General features: G+C 36.2%; 1 long non-coding RNA gene across 3 annotated transcripts in view; it reads right to left on the bottom strand.

Annotated features, from left to right (window-relative positions):
- LOC133640473 (uncharacterized) overlaps window positions 1–24,503 on the bottom strand; it is a 117,903-nt gene that overhangs the window by 34,825 nt on the left and 58,575 nt on the right. The window lies entirely within an intron of this gene.

Raw genomic sequence — 24,503 nt, 5'->3', positions numbered from 1 at the left:
AATAAATTATTAGAAAACAGTACAACACAAAACATAACATAAAACATGTATTTACTACTCCAAATAACTTTCAACTTAACCAAATAATGTCAGACAGCACACACACACATATCGGCCATATCGGCCTGCTAAAATGCTAGCGGGCTAACTATTAGCATGCTAACAATTAGCATGCTAACGAGCTAACGCTTAGCATAATAACTTCGAAAGTACCAGACCAAATGTTCCTTTTTTCAACAGACATTAAATTATATAGAGCAAGCCGTGAGAACTGTACAAAATAAATTATTTGAATACAGTACAACACAAAACATCCATCCATCCATTTCCTACCGCTTGTCTCTTAACAAAAAACATGTATTTACTACTCCAATAACTTTCAACTTAACCAAATAATGTCAGACAGCACACACACACATATCGGCCATATCGGCCTGCTAAAATGCTAGCGGGCTAACTATTAGCATGCTAACTATTAGCATGCTATCAATTAGCATGCTAACAAGCTAACGCTTAGCATAATAACTTCGAAAGTACCAGACCAAATGTTCCTTTTTTCAACAGACATTAAATGATATAGCGCAAGCTGCGAGAACTGTACAAAATAAATTATTAGAAAACAGTACAGCACAAAACATAACATAAAACATGTATTTACTACTCCAAATAACTTTCAACTTAACCAAATAATGTCGTACAGCACACACACATATCGGCCATATTGGCCTGCTAAAATGCTAGCGGGCTAACTATTAGCATGCTAACGACTAGCATGCTAACGATTAGCATGCTAACAAGCCAACGCTTAGAATAATAACTTCTAAAGTACCAGACCAAATGTTCCTTTTTTCAACAGACATTAAATGATATAGAGCAAGCTGCGAGAACTGTACAAAATAAATTATTAGAATACAGTACAACACAAAACATAACATAAAACATGTATTTACTACTCCAAATAACTTTCAACTTAACCAAATAATGTCGTACAGCACACACACATATCGGCCATATTGGCCTGCTAAAATGCTAGCGGGCTAACTATTAGCATGCTAACGATTAGCATGCTAGCGATTAGCATGCTAACAAGCCAACGCTTAGAATAATAACTTCTAAAGTACCAGACCAAATGTTCCTTTTTTCAACAGACATTAAATTATATAGAGCAAGCCGTGAGAACTGTACAAAATAAATTATTTGAATACAGTACAACACAAAACATCCATCCATCCATTTTCTACTGCTTGTCTCTTAACAAAAAACATGTATTTACTACTCCAATAACTTTCAACTTAACCAAATAATGTCAGACAGCACACACACACATATCGGCCATATCGGCCTGCTGAAATGCTAGCGGGCTAACTATTAGCATGCTAACTATTAGCATGCTAACGAGCTAACGCTTAGCATAATAACTTCGAAAGTACCAAACCAAATGTTCCTTTTTTCAACAGACATTAAATGATATAGAGCAAGCTGCGGGAACTGAACAAAATAAATTATTAGAATACAGTACAACACAAAACATAACATAAAACATGTATTTACTACTCCAAATAACTTTCAACTTAACCAAATAATGTCGTACAGCACACACACATATCGGCCATATTGGCCTGCTAAAATGCTAGCGGGCTAACTATTAGCATGCTAACGACTAGCATGCTAACGATTAGCATGCTAGCGATTAGCATGCTAACAAGCCAACGCTTAGAATAATAACTTCGAAAGTACCAGACCAAATGTTCCTTTTTTCAACAGACATTAAATTATATAGAGCAAGCCGTGAGAACTGTACAAAATAAATTATTTGAATACAGTACAACACAAAACATCCATCCATCCATTTCCTACCGCTTGTCTCTTAACAAAAAACATGTATTTACTACTCCAATAACTTTCAACTTAACCAAATAATGTCAGACAGCACACACACACATATCGGCCATATCGGCCTGCTAAAATGCTACCGGGCTAACTATTAGCATGCTAACTTTTAGCATGCTATCAATTAGCATGCTAACGAGCTAACGCTTAGCATAATAACTTCGAAAGTACCAGACCAAATGTTCCTTTTTTCAACAGACATTAAATGATATAGAGCAAGCTGCGAGAACTGTACAAAATAAATTATTTGAATACAGTACAACACAAAACATCCATCCATCCATTTTCTACCGCTTGTCTCTTAACAAAAAACATGTATTTACTACTCCAATAACTTTCAACTTAACCAAATAATGTCAGACAGCACACACACACATATCGGCCATATCGGCCTGCTAAAATGCTAGCGGGCTAACTATTAGCATGCTAACTATTAGCATGCTATCAATTAGCATGCTAACGAGCTAACGCTTAGCATAATAACTTCGAAAGTACCAGACCAAATGTTCCTTTTTTCAACAGACAAATGATATAGAGCAAGCTGCGAGAACTGTACAAAATAAATTATTAGAAAACAGTACAGCACAAAACATAACATAAAACATGTATTTACTACTCCAAATAACTTTCAACTTAACCAAATAATGTCGTACAGCACACACACATATCGGCCATATTGGCCTGCTAAAATGCTAGCGGGCTAACTATTAGCATGCTAACGACTAGCATGCTAACGATTAGCATGCTAGCGATTAGCATGCTAACAAGCCAACGCTTAGAATAATAACTTCGAAAGTACCAGACCAAATGTTCCTTTTTTCAACAGACATTAAATTATATAGAGCAAGCCGTGAGAACTGTACAAAATAAATTATTTGAATACAGTACAACACAAAACATCCATCCATCCATTTTCTACCGCTTGTCTCTTAACAAAAAACATGTATTTACTACTCCAATAACTTTCAACTTAACCAAATAATGTCAGACAGCACACACACACATATCGGCCATATCGGCCTGCTAAAATGCTAGCGGGCTAACTATTAGCATGCTAACTATTAGCATGCTATCAATTAGCATGCTAAAGAGCTAACGCTTAGCATAATAACTTCGAAAGTACCAGACCAAATGTTCCTTTTTTCAACAGACATTAAATGATATAGAGCAAGCTGCGGGAACTGAACAAAATAAATTATTAGAATATAGTACAACACAAAACACAACATAAAACATGTATTTACTACTCCAATAACTTTCAACTTAACCAAATAATGTCAGACAGCACACACACACATATCGGCCATATCGGCCTGCTAAAATGCTACCGGGCTAACTATTAGCATGTTAACTATTAGCATGCTATCAATTAGCATGCTAACGAGCTAACGATTAGCATAATAACTTCGAAAGTACCAGACCAAATGTTCCTTTTTTCAACAGACATTAAATGATATAGAGCAAGCTGCGAGAACTGTACAAAATAAATTATTAGAAAACAGTACAACACAAAACATAACATAAAACATGTATTTACTACTCCAAATAACTTTCAACTTAACCAAATAATGTCGTACAGCACACACACATATCGGCCATATTGGCCTGCTAAAATGCTAGCGGGCTAACTATTAGCATGCTAACGACTAGCATGCTAACGATTAGCATGCTAGCGATTAGCATGCTAACAAGCCAACGCTTAGAATAATAACTTCTAAAGTACCAGACCAAATGTTCCTTTTTTCAACAGACATTAAATGATATAGAGCAAGCCGTGAGAACTGTACAAAATAAATTATTAGAAAACAGTACAACACAAAACATAACATAAAACATGTATTTACTACTCCAAATAACTTTCAACTTAACCAAATAATGTCGTACAGCACACACACATATCGGCCATATTGGCCTGCTAAAATGCTAGCGGGCTAACTATTAGCATGCTAGCGATTAGCATGCTAACAAGCCAACGCTTAGAATAATAACTTCTAAAGTACCAGACCAAATGTTCCTTTTTTCAACAGACATTAAATGATATAGAGCAAGCTGCGAGAACTGTACAAAATAAATTATTTGAATACAGTACAACACAAAACATCCATCCATCCATTTTCTGCCGCTAGTCTCTTAACAAAAAACATGTATTTACTACTCCAATAACTTTCAACTTAACCAAATAATGTCAGACAGCACACACACACATATCGGCCATATCGGCCTGCTAAAATGCTACCGGGCTAACTATTAGCATGCTAACTTTTAGCATGCTATCAATTAGCATGCTAACGAGCTAACGCTTAGCATAATAACTTCGAAAGTACCAGACCAAATGTTCCTTTTTTCAACAGACATTAAATGATATAGAGCAAGCTGCGAGAACTGTACAAAATAAATTATTTGAATACAGTACAACACAAAACATCCATCCATCCATTTTCTACCGCTTGTCTCTTAACAAAAAACATGTATTTACTACTCCAATAACTTTCAACTTAACCAAATAATGTCAGACAGCACACACACACATATCGGCCATATCGGCCTGCTAAAATGCTAGCGGGCTAACTATTAGCATGCTAACTATTAGCATGCTATCAATTAGCATGCTAACGAGCTAACGCTTAGCATAATAACTTCGAAAGTACCAGACCAAATGTTCCTTTTTTCAACAGACAAATGATATAGAGCAAGCTGCGAGAACTGTACAAAATAAATGATTAGAAAACAGTACAGCACAAAACATAACATAAAACATGTATTTACTACTCCAAATAACTTTCAACTTAACCAAATAATGTCGTACAGCACACACACATATCGGCCATATTGGCCTGCTAAAATGCTAGCGGGCTAACTATTAGCATGCTAACGACTAGCATGCTAACGATTAGCATGCTAGCGATTAGCATGCTAACAAGCCAACGCTTAGAATAATAACTTCGAAAGTACCAGACCAAATGTTCCTTTTTTCAACAGACATTAAATTATATAGAGCAAGCCGTGAGAACTGTACAAAATAAATTATTTGAATACAGTACAACACAAAACATCCATCCATCCATTTTCTACCGCTTGTCTCTTAACAAAAAACATGTATTTACTACTCCAATAACTTTCAACTTAACCAAATAATGTCAGACAGCACACACACACATATCGGCCATATCGGCCTGCTAAAATGCTAGCGGGCTAACTATTAGCATGCTAACTATTAGCATGCTATCAATTAGCATGCTAAAGAGCTAACACTTAGCATAATAACTTCGAAAGTACCAGACCAAATGTTCCTTTTTTCAACAGACATTAAATGATATAGAGCAAGCTGCGGGAACTGAACAAAATAAATTATTAGAATATAGTACAACACAAAACACAACATAAAACATGTATTTACTACTCCAATAACTTTCAACTTAACCAAATAATGTCAGACAGCACACACACACATATCGGCCATATCGGCCTGCTAAAATGCTACCGGGCTAACTATTAGCATGCTAACTATTAGCATGCTATCAATTAGCATGCTAACGAGCTAACGATTAGCATAATAACTTCGAAAGTACCAGACCAAATGTTCCTTTTTTCAACAGACATTAAATGATATAGAGCAAGCTGCGAGAACTGTACAAAATAAATTATTAGAAAACAGTACAATACAAAACATAACATAAAACATGTATTTACTACTCCAAATAACTTTCAACTTAACCAAATAATGTCGTACAGCACACACACATATCGGCCATATTGGCCTGCTAAAATGCTAGCGGGCTAACTATTAGCATGCTAACGACTAGCATGCTAACGATTAGCATGCTAGCGATTAGCATGCTAACAAGCCAACGCTTAGAATAATAACTTCTAAAGTACCAGACCAAATGTTCCTTTTTTCAACAGACATTAAATGATATAGAGCAAGCCGTGAGAACTATACAAAATAAATTATTAGAAAACAGTACAACACAAAACATAACATAAAACATGTATTTACTACTCCAAATAACTTTCAACTTAACCAAATAATGTCGTACAGCACACACACATATCGGCCATATTGGCCTGCTAAAATGCTAGCGGGCTAACTATTAGCATGCTAACGACTAGCATGCTAACAATTAGCATGCTAGCGATTAGCATGCTAACAAGCCAACGCTTAGAATAATAACTTCTAAAGTACCAGACCAAATGTTCCTTTTTTCAACAGACATTAAATGATATAGAGCAAGCCGTGAGAACTATACAAAATAAATTATTAGAAAACAGTACAACACAAAACATAACATAAAACATGTATTTACTACTCCAAATAACTTTCAACTTAACCAAATAATGTCGTACAGCACACACACATATCGGCCATATTGGCCTGCTAAAATGCTAGCGGGCTAACTATTAGCATGCTAACGACTAGCATGCTAACGATTAGCATGCTAGCGATTAGCATGCTGACAAGCCAACGCTTAGAATAATAACTTCGAAAGTACCAGACCAAATGTTCCTTTTTTCAACAGACATTAAATTATATAGAGCAAGCCGTGAGAACTGTACAAAATAAATTATTTGAATACAGTACAACACAAAACATCCATCCATCCATTTTCTACCGCTTGTCTCTTAACAAAAAACATGTATTTACTACTCCAATAACTTTCAACTTAACCAAATAATGTCAGACAGCACACACACACATATCGGCCATATCGGCCTGCTAAAATGCTAGCGGGCTAACTATTAGCATGCTAACTTTTAGCATGCTATCAATTAGCATGCTAATGAGCTAACGCTTAGCATAATAACTTCGAAAGTACCAGACCAAATGTTCCTTTTTTCAACAGACATTAAATGATATAGAGCAAGCTGCGAGAACTGTACAAAATAAATTATTTGAATACAGTACAACACAAAACATCCATCCATCCATTTTCTACCGCTTGTCTCTTAACAAAAAACATGTATTTACTACTCCAATAACTTTCAACTTAACCAAATAATGTCAGACAGCACACACACACATATCGGCCATATCGGCCTGCTAAAATGCTAGCGGGCTAACTATTAGCATGCTAACTATTAGCATGCTATCAATTAGCATGCTAACGAGCTAACGCTTAGCATAATAACTTCGAAAGTACCAGACCAAATGTTCCTTTTTTCAACAGACATTAAATGATATAGAGCAAGCTGCGAGAACTGTACAAAATAAATTATTAGAAAACAGTACAACACAAAACATAACATAAAACATGTATTTACTACTCCAAATAACTTTCAACTTAACCAAATAATGTCGTACAGCACACACACATATCGGCCATATTGGCCTGCTAAAATGCTAGCGGGCTAACTATTAGCATGCTAACGACTAGCATGCTAACGATTAGCATGCTAACGATTAGCATGCTAACAAGCCAACGCTTAGAATAATAACTTTGAAAGTACCAGACCAAATGTTCCTTTTTTCAACAGACATTAAATTATATAGAGCAAGCCGTGAGAACTGTACAAAATAAATTATTTGAATACAGTACAACACAAAACATCCATCCATCCATTTTCTACCGCTTGTCTCTTAACAAAAAACATGTATTTACTACTCCAATAACTTTCAACTTAACCAAATGTCGTACAGCATACACACATTTCTGCCATATCGGCCTGCTAACATGCTAACGGGCTAACTATTGGCATGCTAACTATTAGCATGCTAGCGATTAGTATGCTTACAAGCTAACGCTTAGCATAATAACTTCGAAAGTACCAGACCAAATGCAGGGTTTCCCACACATTCATTTATTTGTGGCGGCCCGCCACGAAAGAATTACGTCCGCCACAAATAAAAATAAAAAATTAAAAAATTAAAAAAATTAAAAAATTAAAAATACTTTTTTTTTTTTTTTTGTTCTCTCCAGCTTCTCAGGCAAATCCTAGAGTAGATGTAGATGCCCATATCGGCTGTTCAGATTTACTTTACAAAAGAGAAGTGTAGGATACTTCTCTTGTTGCCTTATTTGTATTTGACTTTATTAAATGTATTTATATTAGAAACACAACATGGTGCAAAGTCTGCAGGCAGTAGGAAACACATGGTTAAGTGTAGGGAGTAAAACTGATGGCAGTCTAAAGTTCAAGATTTTTGGAGCTCTTTGTTCAGTGGATCAGATGTTTGATGAAGCTCTGTGTCTATCTACCACCACTACTGTTTTCTGTTTATTTGTTACTGACTGTGGCAGGACACCTCTGCCTCTGTTTCACTTTATGTTGCTGGTAAATAATATGGTTGCAGTAGTAGGCTAAAGTTAAATTATTTAGTATGCACTAATTAAAAAGGCAGAGCTTTAAGAGACATTTTAGCTTTTATATTTTATAAGATATATTTTTTGTAAGAACCACAATTAATAAATATATTTCAGTGAATAACTTATTGTTCAAATCTGTATATAAATATGTACATAAAGTGTTGTAATTATATTGTAAAATGGATGGATGGATGGACGTTTAAAACAAAACTGTTATTATTAATTAGTAAGTATACATTTTTTGAGCCTTTTTAGAGAAAATCATATCATTGTAGTAAATTATGCAAATTACTCGATGATGTCATGGTGACCCCGCCCATAGCCACGCCCCCACCACCACAGGTATCTTGGCAGTTTATGGGAAACACTGCACCATATCGGCCTGCTAACATGCTAGCGGGCTAACTATTAGCATGCTAACTATTAGCATGCTAGCGATTTGACATGCTAACAAGCTAACACTTAGCATAATAACTTTGAAAGTACCAGACCAAATGTTCCTTTTTTCAACACACATTAAATGATGTTGAGCAAGCCGTTTTAACAGAAGTGCAGACAGAACATGTTGAAACAGAAAATAAGCAGATATTAAAAGTAAATGAACAACATATTAATAATTCCTTTTCTACCTCTTGTCCTTAATAATGTTGACAAAATAATAGGTGGATAAATGACACAATATGTTACCGCATATGTCAGCAGACTAAATTAGGAGCCTTTGTTTGTTTACTTACTACTAGTTGTCATGATGACGAAAACTGTTTTCTCTGTTGTGTCCGTGTGTCGAAAATTGTTATGCGCTTATTTTTTTATTTGATTTTGTGCGTGGCATAGATTTGCCGTGCGCAGAGGACGCTTGAGCAGTGCGCAATTGCACAGGCGCGCACCTTAGAGGGAACATTGATGTTCACTATTTTATTCAAGGATAAACTTGCGATAAAAAACATATGTTTAATGTACCCTAAGATTGTTTGTTAAAATAAAGTCAATAATGACATTTTTTGTGGTCCTCTTTATTTAGAAAAGTACAGAAATGTACCGGAATACATTTTGGTACCGGTACCGGTACCAAAATATTAGTAACACTAGTTGCTACTATAAACATTTTCAGTGTAAATAGCTAATTTCACAACGTATATATCTGCGGCTTATCGTCGGGTGTGGCTAATATTTGGAAAACTATTTTCATCTCTAGAATTAGTCGGTGCGGCGGATATCCCGATGCACTCTCTAGTCTGGAAAATGTATCTCATTATGGGAATCGCATCTTATTTCACACATTTTGTCCTGAGACCTTTGTTGATTATGTACACTACCGTTCAAAAGTTTGGGGTCACATTAAAATGTCCTTATTTTTCAATGAAGATAACTTTAAACTAGTCTTAACTTTAAAGACATACACTCTATACATTGCTAATGTGGTAAATGTCTATTCTAGCTGCAAATGTCTGGTTTTTGGTGCAATATCTACATAGGTGTATAGAGGCCCATTTCCAGCAACTATCACTCCAGTGTTCTAATGGTACAATGTGTTTGCTCATTGGCTCAGCAGGCTAATTGATGATTAGAAAACCCTTGTGCAATCATGTTCACACATCTGAAAACAGTTTAGCTCGTTACAGAAGCTACAAAACTGACCTTCCTTTGAGCAGATTGAGTTTCTGGAGCATCGCATTTGTGGGGTCAATTAAACGCTCAAAATGTCCAGAAAAAGAGAACTTTCATCTGAAACGCGACAGTCTATTCTTGTTCTTAGAAATGAAGGATATTCCACAAAATTGTTTGGGTGACCCCAAACTTTTGAACGGTAGTGTATTTATACATTTGTGTTACAAATTGAGCACAGTAAGTGAACAAGCACATATGTGAGTAATTGCTATGAAATGTAAAAGGGGTAGGAATAAATAAGCTCTGCTTCTTCCTACTTCTCTTCAGACATGCCGTGATGAAAAACTGTAACATTTGTGATGTTGCATGCATGTTCGACACCAATTAATGCCATGCTGACGGGTTAATTAGACAACACAATGCCTTGGGAGAATGCAAATATTTCCACGTGAGTTGCTTCCATATATGTTTTTAAACCCGCCTGCTTTGTCCCCCCCCCGTAGTACCTTTCTTCCCGGCAGTTGCTTCCAGAGCATCATTTATGCATATGCGATGCGTATGGCATTTGAATATATTGTGGGAATGGCAGACTGACACAGAGAATGCAAATAAGCCTGCTGAGACGTGTAAGGTCTCTGGTAAATTACTGTCTCAGCCATGAAAAGTTTGGCATGATAGACAACAGGACTGCACAATTAGTCGAATTGTAATCATGATTTTATCTGGCATGAAAATTATTAAAAAAAGAAGGTTCTGCGGCATATCAAAACAAGGACTTTCACAGCCCGTGGCGGCAGGAAGGCAACAGTGGCTCGCCTTGAAGCCTCGTGAACACGCGCACAGAGCTCCATGGTATCATCGACCATTAATAAACTTATCCCGGGTTTTAAAAATTAAGACCGCACCGCTGTTATTAGGTGTGGCAAAGAAGACGACACAAGCATTTTCCAACCGTTTTTCACCATTCCCCCTTCAAAACATTTCTGTTACAAACGCTCCTTTTTCTCCCCCGTACAAATTCCCATTTTCTCAAAATTCCAGGAATTCCGAAATACCCGTTCTCAATTCAAGCTGTTACCACGTCGACATTTTTCCACCGTTCCCAAAAATGGCAACACCAACCCATTCATATCATCTACGAAAACTGTGCTCGGATCAATATTTTCAAAAATTCCCGTTTTTTTCAGAAATTCCCAAATTTTCAGGAAATTTCACATTCAAATGAATGGACGTATTCATAGCTCGACAATGCTCTAATTTTGCGCCATTTTAAAAACCCGATTCCGGGATTACCCAGAATTCCCGGTTTTCCGGGACATTTTTCCCATTGAAAATGAATGGTCCATTTTTCGAACTTTCAAAAATCCAACATTTCTGACCCGATTCGAGCCTATCTATCATTCACATACACCACTCATCTTGGACTATCACACTACAAAATGGAAAATAATTCCAGGAATTTCCAGGATTCCTGGTTTTCCAAAGCCCTATTTTCACCTCTTCCCGGAAAGTTTTCACAGTCCACATTTTCCAACCATTGTTGTTCATTCCCCCTTCAAAACATTTAGGTTAGTTGGGACAACAAACGCCCTTTTTTTCGTACGAATTCCCATTTTTATCGAAATTCCAGGAATTCCGAAATACCCGTTCTCAATTCAAACCGTTACCACGTCGACATTTTTCCACCGTTCCCAAAAATGGCAACACCAACCCATTCATATCATCTACGAAAACTGTGCTCGGATCAATATTTTCAAAAATTCCCGTTTTTTTCAGAAATTCCCAAATTTTCAGGAAATTTCACATTCAAATGAATGGACGTATTCATAGCTCGACAATGCTCTAATTTTGCGCCATTTTAAAAACCCGATTCCGGGATTACCCAGAATTCCCGGTTTTCCGGAACATTTTGCCCATTGAAAATGAATGGTCCATTTTTCGAACTTTCAAAACTCCAACATTTCTGACCCGATTCGAGACTATCTGTCATTCACATACTCCACTCATTTTGGACTGTCACACTACAAAATGGAAAATAATTCCAGGAATTTCCAGGATTCCTGGTTTTCCAAAGCCCTATTTTCACCTCTTCCCGGAAAGTTTTCACAGTCCACATTTTCCAACCATTTTTGTTCATTCCCCCTTCAAAACATTTATGTTAGTTGGGACAACAAACGCCCTTTTTTTAGTACAAATTCCCATTTTATCGAAATTCCAGGATTTCCGAAATACCCGTTCTCAATTCAAACTGTTACTACGTCAACATATTTCAACCATTCCCAAAAATTCCAACACCAACTCATTCATATCATCTACGACAATTGTGCTAGGATCAATATATTAAACAATTCCAGGTTTTTCCACAAATTCCTAAATTTCCAGGAAATTTCACATTCAAATGAATGGACGTATTCATAGCTCGACAATGCTCTAATTTTGCGCCATTTCGAAACCCGATTCCGGGATTACCCAGAATTCCCGGTTTTCCGGGACATTTTTCCCATTGAAAATGAATGGTTCATTTTTCGAACTTTCAAAAATCCAACATTTCTGACCCGATTCGAGCCTATCTGTCATTCACATACTCCACTCATCTTGGACTATCACACTACAAAATGGAAAATAATTCCAGGAATTTCCAGGATTCCTGGTTTTCCAAAGCCCTATTTTCACCTCTTCCTGGAAAGTATTCACAGTCCACATTTTCCAACCATTTTTGTTCATTCCCCCTTCAAAACATTTATGTTAGTTGGGACAACAAACGCCCTTTTTTTCGTACAAATTCCCATTTTTATCGAAGTTCCAGGAATTCCGAAATACCCGTTCTCAATTCAAACTGTTACTACGTCAACATATTTCAACCATTCCCAAAAATTCCAACACCAACTCATTCATATCATCTACGACAATTGTGCTAGGATCAATATATTAAAAAATTCCAGGTTTTTCCACAAATTCCTAAATTTCCAGGACATTTCACATTCAAATGAATGGACGTATTCATAGCTCGACAATGCTCTAATTTTGCGCCATTTCGAAACCCGATTCCAGGATTACCCAGAATTCCCGGTTTTCCGGGATATTTTTCCCATTGAAAATGAATGGTCCATTTTTCGAACTTTCAAAAATCCAACATTTCTGACCCGATTCGAGCCTATCTATCATTCACATACACCACTCATCTTGGACTATCACACTGCAAAATGGAAAATAATTCCAGGAATTTCCAGGATTCCTGGTTTTCCAAAGCCCTATTTTCACCTCTTCCTGGAAAGTTTTCACAGTCCACATTTTCCAACCATTTTTGTTCATTCCCCCTTCAAAACATGTATGTTAGTTGGGACAACAAACGCCCTTTTTTTTGTACAAATTCCCATTTTTATCGAAATTCCAGGAATTCCGAAATACCCGTTCTCAATTCAAACTGTTACTACGTCAACATATTTCAACCATTCCCAAAAATTCCAACACCAACTCATTCATATCATCTACGACAATTGTGCTAGGATCAATATATTAAAAAATTCCTGTTTTTCCACAAATTCCTAAATTTCCAGGAAATTTCACATTCAAATGAATGGACGTATTCATAGCTCGACAATGCTCTAATTTTGCGCCATTTTAAAAACCCGATTCCGGGATAACCCAGAATTCCCGGTTTTCCGGGACATTTTTCCCATTGAAAATGAATGGTCCATTTTTCGAACTTTCAAAAATCCAACATTTCTGACCCGATTCGAGCCTATCTATCATTCACATACACCACTCATCTTGGACTATCACACTACAAAATGGAAAATAATTCCAGGAATTTCCAGGATTCCTGGTTTTCCAAAGCCCTATTTTCACCTCTTCCTGGAAAGTTTTCACAGTCCACATTTTACAACCATTTTTGTTCATTCCCCCTTCAAAGCATTTATGTTAGTTGGGACAACAAACGCCCTTTTTTTCGTACAAATTCCCATTTTTATCGAAATTCCAGGAATTCCAAAATACCCGTTCTCAATTCAAACTGTTACTACGTCAACATATTTCAACCATTCCCAAAAATTCCAACACCAACTCATTCATATCATCTACGACAATTGTGCTAGGATCAATATATTAAAAAAATTCCTGTTTTTCCACAAATTCCTAAATTTCCAGGAAATTTCACATTCAAATGAATGGACGTATTCATAGCTCGACAATGCTCTAATTTTGCACCATTTTAAAAACCTGATTCCGGGATTACCCAGAATTCCCGGTTTTCCGGGACATTTTTCCCATTGAAAATGAATGGTCCATTTTTCGAACTTTCAAAAATACAACATTTCTGACCCGATTCGAGCCTATCTATCATTCACATACACCACTCATCTTGGACTATCACACTACAAAATGGAAAATAATTCCAGGAATTTCCAGGATTCCTGGTTTTCCAAAGCCCTATTTTCACCTCTTCCTGGAAAGTTTTCACAGTCCACATTTTCCAACCATTTTTGTTCATTCCCCCTTCAAAACATTTATGTTAGTTGGGACAACAAACGCCCTTTTTTTCGTACAAATTCCCATTTTTATCGAAGTTCCAGGAATTCCGAAATACCCGTTCTCAATTCAAACTGTTACTACGTCAACATATTTCAACCATTCCCAAAAATTCCAACACCAACTCATTCATATCATCTACGACAATTGTGCTAGGATCAATACATTAAAAAATTCCTGTTTTTCCACAAATTCCTAAATTTCCAGGAAATTTCACATTCAAATGAATGGACGTATTCATAGTTCGACAATGCTCTAATTTTGCGCCATTTTGAAACCCGATTCCGGGATTACCCAGAATTCCCGGTTTTCCGGGACATTTTTCCCATTGAAAATGAATGGTCCATTTTTTGAACTTTCAAAAATCCAACATTTCTGACCCGATTCGAGCCTATCTATCATTCACATACTCCACTCATCTTGGACTATCATACTACAAAATGGAAAATAATTCCAGGAATTTCCAGGATTCCTGGTTTTCCAAAGCCCTATTTTCACCTCTTCCTGGAAAGTTTTCACAGTCCACATTTTCCAACCATTTTTGTTCATTCCCCCTTCAAAACATTTATGTTAGTTGGGACAACAAACACCCTTTTTTTTGTACAAATTCCCATTTTTATCGAAATTCCAGGAATTCCGAAATACCCGTTCTCAATTCAAACTGTTACCACGTCGACATGTTTCCACCGTTCCCAAAAATGGCAACACCAACCCATTCATATCATCTACGAAAACTGTGCTCGGATCAATATTTTCAAAAATTCAATTTTTTTTCAGAAATTCCCAAATTTTCAGGAAATTTCACATTCAAATGAATGGACGTATTCATAGCTTGACAATGCTCTAATTTTGCGCCATTTTGAAACCCGATTCCGGGATTACCCAGAATTCCCGTTTTTCTGGGACATTTTTCCCATTGAAAATGAATGGTCCATTTTTCGAACTTTCAAAAATCCAACATTTCTGACCCGATTCGAGCCTATCTGTCATTCACATACTCCACTCATCTTGGACTATCACACTACAAAATGGAAAATAATTCCAGGAATTTCCAGGATTCCTTGCTCTCCAAAGCCCTATTTTCACCTCTTCCTGGAAAGTTTTCACAGTCCACATTTTACAACCATTTTTGTTCATTCCCCCTTCAAAACATTTATGTTAGTTGGGACAACAAACGCCCTTTTTTTCGTACAAATTCCCATTTTTATCGAAGTTCCAGGAATTCCGAAATACCCGTTCTCAATTCAAACTGTTACTACGTCAACATATTTCAACCATTCCCAAAAATTCCAACACCAACTCATTCATATCATCTACGACAATTGTGCTAGGATCAATATATTAAACAATTCCAGGTTTTTCCACAAATTCCTAAATTTCCAGGAAATTTCACATTCAAATGAATGGACGTATTCATAGCTCGACAATGCTCTAATTTTGCGCCATTTCGAAACCCGATTCCGGGATTACCCAGAATTCCCGGTTTTCCGGGACATTTTTCCCATTGAAAATGAATGGTTCATTTTTCGAACTTTCAAAAATCCAACATTTCTGACCCGATTCGAGCCTATCTGTCATTCACATACTCCACTCATCTTGGACTATCACACTACAAAATGGAAAATAATTCCAGGAATTTCCAGGATTCCTGGTTTTCCAAAGCCCTATTTTCACCTCTTCCTGGAAAGTATTCACAGTCCACATTTTCCAACCATTTTTGTTCATTCCCCCTTCAAAACATTTATGTTAGTTGGGACAACAAACGCCCTTTTTTTCGTACAAATTCCCATTTTTATCGAAGTTCCAGGAATTCCGAAATACCCGTTCTCAATTCAAACTGTTACTACGTCAACATATTTCAACCATTCCCAAAAATTCCAACACCAACTCATTCATATCATCTACGACAATTGTGCTAGGATCAATATATTAAAAAATTCCAGGTTTTTCCACAAATTCCTAAATTTCCAGGACATTTCACATTCAAATGAATGGACGTATTCATAGCTCGACAATGCTCTAATTTTGCGCCATTTCGAAACCCGATTCCAGGATTACCCAGAATTCCCGGTTTTCCGGGATATTTTTCCCATTGAAAATGAATGGTCCATTTTTCGAACTTTCAAAAATCCAACATTTCTGACCCGATTCGAGCCTATCTATCATTCACATACACCACTCATCTTGGACTATCACACTGCAAAATGGAAAATAATTCCAGGAATTTCCAGGATTCCTGGTTTTCCAAAGCCCTATTTTCACCTCTTCCTGGAAAGTTTTCACAGTCCACATTTTCCAACCATTTTTGTTCATTCCCCCTTCAAAACATGTATGTTAGTTGGGACAACAAACGCCCTTTTTTTTGTACAAATTCCCATTTTTATCGAAATTCCAGGAATTCCGAAATACCCGTTCTCAATTCAAACTGTTACTACGTCAACATATTTCAACCATTCCCAAAAATTCCAACACCAACTCATTCATATCATCTACGACAATTGTGCTAGGATCAATATATTAAAAAATTCCTGTTTTTCCACAAATTCCTAAATTTCCAGGAAATTTCACATTCAAATGAATGGACGTATTCATAGCTCGACAATGCTCTAATTTTGCGCCATTTTAAAAACCCGATTCCGGGATAACCCAGAATTCCCGGTTTTCCGGGACATTTTTCCCATTGAAAATGAATGGTCCATTTTTCGAACTTTCAAAAATCCAACATTTCTGACCCGATTCGAGCCTATCTATCATTCACATACACCACTCATCTTGGACTATCACACTACAAAATGGAAAATAATTCCAGGAATTTCCAGGATTCCTGGTTTTCCAAAGCCCTATTTTCACCTCTTCCTGGAAAGTTTTCACAGTCCACATTTTACAACCATTTTTGTTCATTCCCCCTTCAAAGCATTTATGTTAGTTGGGACAACAAACGCCCTTTTTTTCGTACAAATTCCCATTTTTATCGAAATTCCAGGAATTCCAAAATACCCGTTCTCAATTCAAACTGTTACTACGTCAACATATTTCAACCATTCCCAAAAATTCCAACACCAACTCATTCATATCATCTACGACAATTGTGCTAGGATCAATATATTAAAAAAATTCCTGTTTTTCCACAAATTCCTAAATTTCCAGGAAATTTCACATTCAAATGAATGGACGTATTCATAGCTCGACAATGCTCTAATTTTGCACCATTTTAAAAACCTGATTCCGGGATTACCCAGAATTCCCGGTTTTCCGGGACATTTTTCCCATTGAAAATGAATGGTCCATTTTTCGAACTTTCAAAAATACAACATTTCTGACCCGATTCGAGCCTATCTATCATTCACATACACCACTCATCTTGGACTATCACACTACAAAATGGAAAATAATTCCAGGAATTTCCAGGATTCCTGGTTTTCCAAAGCCCTATTTTCACCTCTTCCTGGAAAGTTTTCACAGTCCACATTTTCCAACCATTTTTGTTCATTCCCCCTTCAAAACATTTATGTTAGTTGGGACAACAAACGCCCTTTTTTTCGTACAAATTCCCATTTTTATCGAAGTTCCAGGAATTCCGAAATACCCGTTCTCAATTCAAACTGTTACTACGTCAACATATTTCAACCATTCCCAAAAATTCCAACACCAACTCATTCATATCATCTACGACAATTGTGCTAGGATCAATATATTAAAAAATTCCTGTTTTTCCACAAATTCCTAAATTTCCAGGAAATTTCACATTCAAATGAATGGACGTATTCATAGCTCAACAATGCTCTAATTTTGCGCCATTTTAAAAACCCGATTCCGGGATTACCCAGAATTCCCGGTTTTCCGGGACATTTTTCCCATTGAAAATGAATGGTCCATTTTTCGAACTTTCAAAAATCCAACATTTCTGACCCGATTCGAGCCTATCTATCATTCACATACACCACTCATCTTGGACTATCACACTACAAAATGGAAAATAATTCCAGGAATTTCCAGGATTCTTGGTTTTCCAAAGCCCTATTTTCACCTCTTCCCGGAAAGTTTTCACAGTCCACATTTTCCAACCATTTTTGTTCATTCCCCCTTCAAAACATTTATGTTAGTTGGGACAACAAACGCCCTTTTTTTCGTACAAATTCCCATTTTATCGAAATTCCAGGATTTCCGAAATACCCGTTCTCAATTCAAACTGTTACTACGTCAACATATTTCAACCATTCCCAAAAATTCCAACACCAACTCATTCATATCATCTACGACAATTGTGCTAGGATCAATATATTAAAAAATTCCTGTTTTTCCACAAATTCCTAAATTTCCAGGAAATTTCACGTTCAAATGAATGGACCTATTCATAGGTCCACAATGCCCTAAATTCTCAAAATGTTGCGCCATTTTCAAACCCGATTCCGACCTTTCAAACATCCACCCACACTACTTGTGCGATGTATCAAACGCAACACATGTATTCCCTTTCCCCAAATTCCCGGTTTTACCAGAATTTTCTCCTAATTGACAATGAATAGGCATTATAAATCTACTACGTATCCCACATTTATCATCCGATCAGAGCCGTTGAAGTATCAAAACGTTTAGCTTAACCGGCAATCATGAGCTCCCTAAATATATGTTTTTAAATATCCTGGACTACCCAGAATTCCCATCCACATACTCCACTCATATTGGACTATCACACTACCAAATTCAAAAAAATTCCAGGGATTTCCAGAATTCCTGGTTTTCCAAAACACTATTTTCACCTCTTCCTGGAAAGTTTTCACAGTCCACATTTTTCAACCGTTTTTGACAATTCCCCCGTCAAAACATTTATGTTAGTTGGGACAACAAATTATCCTTTTTCCCCCCGTACAAATTCCCATTTTTCTCGAAATTCCAGGAATTCCAAAATACCCGTTCTCAATTCAAACTGTTACGACGTCAACCTATTTCAACCAGTCCCAAAAATTCTAACACCAACTCATCCATACCATCTACGACAATTGTGCTAGATCAATATATTCAAAATTTCCCGTTTTTCCCCAAATTCCTAAATTTCCAGGAAATTTCACATTCAAATGAATGGACCTATTCATGGGACCACAATGCCTTAAATTCTAAAAATGTTGCGCCATTTTCAAACCCGATTCCGACCTTTCAAACATCCACCCACACTACTTGTGCGATGTATCAAACGCAACACATGTATTCCCTTTCCCAAAATTCCCGGTTTTACCGGAATTTTCTCCTAATTGACAATGAATAGGCATTATAAATCTATTACGTATCCCACATTTATCATCCGATCAGAACCGCTGAAGTATCAAAACGTTTAGCTTAACCGGCAATCATGAGCTCCCTAAATAAAATGTTTTTAAATATCGGGACTACCCAGAATTCCCATCCACATACTCCACTCATCTTGGACTATCACACTACCAAATTCAAAAAAATTCCAGGGATTTCCAGAATTCCTGGTTTTCCAAAACACTATTTTCACCACTTCCTGGAAAGTTTTCACAGTCCACATTTTTCAACCGTTTTTGACAATTCCCCCTTCAAAACATTTCTGTTAGTTGGGACAACAAATGATCCTTTGTCCCCCCGTACAAATTCCCATTTTTCTCGAAATTACAGGAATTCCAAAATACCCGTTCTAAATTCAAACTGTTACGACGTCAACCTATTTCAACCAGTCCCAAAAATTCTAACACCAACTCATTCATACCATCTACGACAATTGTGCTAGGATCAATATTTCCAAAAATTCCAGTTCTCCCGAAATTCCTAAATTTCCAGGAAATTTCACTTTCAAATAAATTGACCTATTCATAGGTCGACAGTGCCTTAAAATTATGCGCCATTTTCAAACCCGATTCCGACCATTCAACCGTCCACCCACACTACTCGTGCGATATATCAAACGCAACGCATGTTTTCCCTTTCCCCAAATTCCCGGTTTTCCCTGACTTTCCCGGAATTTTCTCCCAATTAACAATGAATAGGCATTATTAATCTACTGCATATCCCACATTTCTCTAACCCGATTTGAACCGTTTCACCATCTACACACTCCACTCACCCTGGATATTCAAGCCAGCATGTTTCTTGGTTCCGAAAATTCCCTAATTACTCGGGATTACCAGGAATTTCTCCTCATTGAAAATGAACGGGTAAAATACAAAACTCCCCATGAACGGGTAACATACAAAACTCACCCGATTTGAACCGATCCAACATCCACACATTTAGTTGTTTTCGAAGGAAAAATGCTTAAAATACGTAAATAGTTCATGTTATTATGAATGTTTCTACATTAAATATATACATACGCCGTGTGTATAAAACCTTGATGGATGTTATTAGACTACTTTGTAGGCAGAATAGAGCGACTCCCACTACTTCCGTTGTTAGCCGACTTTTGCTAATGTTTATTTACAATTTAGAATGCATAAAAAAGAACAACATATGTGTTGTTGTCTTATACAGGGATTGTGAATAGGGATGTTCGATAATGGCTTTTTGCCGATATCCGATATTGTCCAACTCTTTAATTACTGATACCGATATCAACCGATACTAATATATACAGTCGTGGAATCAACACATTATTATGCCTAATTTGGACAACCAGGTATGGTGAAGATAAGGTCCTTTTAAAAAAAATAAAAAAATAAAATAAGATAAATAAATTAAAAAAACAATTCTTGAATACAAAAGAAAGTAAAACAATATAAAAACAGTTACATAGAAACTAGTAATTAATGAAAATGAGTAAAATTAACTGTTAAAGGTTAGTACTATTAGTGGACCAGCAGCACGCACAATCATGTGTGCTTACGGACTGTATCCCTTGCAGACTGTATTGATATACATTGATATATAATGTAGGAACCAGAATATTAATAACAGAAAGAAACAACCCTTTTGTGTGAATGAGTAATTGTAAGTGTATCTTTTTATGTTGATTTAATAAAAAAATAAAATAAAAATAAAAAAACGATACCGATAATAAAAAAGCCATACCGATATTTTCCAATATTACATTTTTTAAAGCATTTATCGTCCGATAATATCGGCCTGATGCATAAAAAAAGAACAACATATGTGTTCTTGTCTTATACAGCAATGGTCCCCAACCTTTTTTTTTGCTGCGGACCGGTCAACGCTTGAAAATTTGTCTCACGGACCGGGTGGGGGGGGGGGGGGGTATGGTATTATTTATTTATTTTAGATTTTTAACTTTTTTTTTTGTCAAAAAGAAATAACAATCATGTGTGCTTACGGACTGTATCCCTTGCAGACTGTATTGATATATATTGATATATAATGTAGGAACCAGATTATTAATAACAGAAAGAAACAACCCTTTTGTGTGAATGAGTGTAAATGGGGGAGGGAGGTTTTTTGGCTTAGTGTAGTAATTGTAGGTGTATCTTTTTATGTTGATTTAATAAAAAAAAAACAAAAAAAAACGATACCGATAATAAAAAAAACCATACCGATATTTTCCAATATTACATTTTTTAAAGCATTTATCGTCCGATAATATCGGCAGGCCGAGATTATCGGACATCTCTATTTAGAATGCATAAAAAAAGAACATATGTGTTCTTGTCTTATACAGCAATGGTCCCCAACCTTTTTTTTTGCTGCGGACCGGTCAACGCTTGAAAATTTGTCCCACGGACCGGGTGGGGGGGTGTATGGTATTATTTATTTATTTTAGATTTTTAGATTTTTTTTTTGTCAAAAAGAAATACAATCATGTGTGCTTACGGACTGTATCCCTTGCAGACTGTATTGATATTTATTGATATATAATGTAGGAACCAGAATATTAATAACAGAAAGAAACAACCCATTTGTGTGAATGAGTGTAAATGGGGGAGGGAGGTTTTTTGGCTTAGTGTAGTAATTGTCAGTGTATCTTTTTATGTTGATTTAAAAAAAAATAAAATAAAAAAAATAAAACGATACCGATAATAAAAAAAACCATACCGATATTTTCCAATATTACATTTTTAAAGCATTTATCGGCAGGCCGAGATTATCGGACATCTCTATTTAGAATGCATAAAAAAAGAACAACATACCGTAATTTCCGGACTATAAGCCGCACCGGACTATAAGCCGCACCAGCTAAATTTAGGGGAAAATACAGATTGCTCCACATATAAGCCGCACCCGACTATAAGCCGCAGGGTTTTGATATGTAATTACCGTAGTATATAGGGGTTCCTGCTACCACGGAGGGGATTGTCGGGACAGAGATGACTGTTTGGGAACGCAAAGCGTCCCATTTATTAACAATAAATCTTTCAATCATTCAATCAAACTTTCACATCTTTGACATGGCGAACAGCATTCGTGCAGAGTACAAATAATACAACGGTGCAAAGTAATACAAAGTGCTCGCCTGTACGTTATCAAAATAACCAGCCTACCGGTATATGAAAAGTCAGTCTTTAATCATTGTGTCATCGTCTTCCTCCTGCGTACTAAAACCACCGAAATCCTCTTCATCTGTGTCGGAGAAGAACAGGTCGTAAATAAGCCGCACCCTTGTATAAGCCGCAGGGACCAGAATGAGGGGAAAAAGTAGCGGCTTATAGTCCGGAAATTACGGTATGTGTTCTTGTCTTATACAGCAATGGTCCCCAACCTTTTTTTTTGCTGCGGACCGGTCAACGGTTGAAAATTTGTCCCACGGACCGGGTGGGGGGGTGTATGGTATTATTTATTTATTTTGGATTTTTTTTTGGGTCAAAAAGAAATACAATCATGTGTGCTTACGGACTGTATCCCTTGCAGACTGTATTGATATATATTGATATATAATGTAGGAACCACAATATTAATAACAGAAAGAAACAACTAGGGGTGTGGGAAAAAATCGATTCGAATTCGAATCGCGATTCTCACGTTGTGCGATTCAGAATTGATTCTCATTTTTAAAAAATCGATTTTTTATTTATTTATTTTTATTTAATTTTTTTAAATTAATCAATCCAACAAAATAATACACAGCAAATACCATAACAATGCAATCCAATTCCAAAACCAAACCCGACCCAGCAACACTCAGAACTGCAACAAACAGAGCAATTGAGAGGAGACACAAACACGACACAGAACAAACCAAAAGTAGTGAAACAAAAATGAATATTATCAACAACAGTATCAATATTAGTTACAATTTCAACATAGCAGTGATTAAAAATCCCTCATTGACATTATCATTAGACATTTATAAAAATAAATTTAAAAAATAACAATAGTGTCACAGTGGCTTACACTTGCATCGCATCTCATAAGCTTGACAACACACTGTGTCCAAAATTTTCACAAAGATAAAATAAGTCATATTTTTGGTTTATTTAATAGTTAAAACAAATGTACATTATTGCAATCAGTTGATAAAACATTGTCCTTTACAATTATAAAAGTTTTTTACTACTCTGCTTGCATGTCAGCAGACTGGGGTAGATCCTGCTGAAATCTATGTATTGAATGAATAGAGAATCCTTTTTTTTTTTTTTTTTTTTTTTTTTTTTATAATGTCCTGCCCAGCTTCTCGGGCAAATCATATAGCAGATGTAGATGCCCATATCGGCTGTTCAGATTTACTTTACAAAAGAGAAGTGTAGGATACTTCTCTTGTTGCCTTACTTGTATTTTGACTTTATTAAATGTATTTATATTATCATTTGGTGCAGCCGGGCCGGAGCAGGAGGGGATAGAAAGAGAGAAAAAGGAAGACAGAGGGGGGAATTGTGGGGACAAGAGGGGGATTAGACAGAGAGACAAAAACAACAACAGCAAACACAACAACAACAACAACAACAACACAGCAACATCAGCAAATACGACATGTACAAATATGATGGTAAAAGTAATAGCAAATAAGCAGTTAGCGAAAATGTAAAAAAAAAAAAAATACAGAAATGACAATGAGCATTATTACACTAAAAATGGAGCAATATGAATACCAATAGAAATAGTGCTATTGATAATAAACAATACCAGTACTTTACCTTTATTATCAACAATACAATTGTTCAAATGCAACAATACATATACGTAATGATAACTTGAGATACGAAAGAATGCAGAAAAATGGAGGGGAAGAAAGAGAAGCAACCTTAACCTTGTAGATTGTTATAGTAACAATAGGTT

Source organism: Entelurus aequoreus, linkage group LG23, assembly GCF_033978785.1.
Source record: "Entelurus aequoreus isolate RoL-2023_Sb linkage group LG23, RoL_Eaeq_v1.1, whole genome shotgun sequence".
Taxonomy (NCBI): Eukaryota; Metazoa; Chordata; class Actinopteri; order Syngnathiformes; family Syngnathidae; genus Entelurus; species Entelurus aequoreus.
Note: the sequence above shows the minus strand (reverse complement) of the source record. Positions and strands in the feature narration are given on the sequence as shown.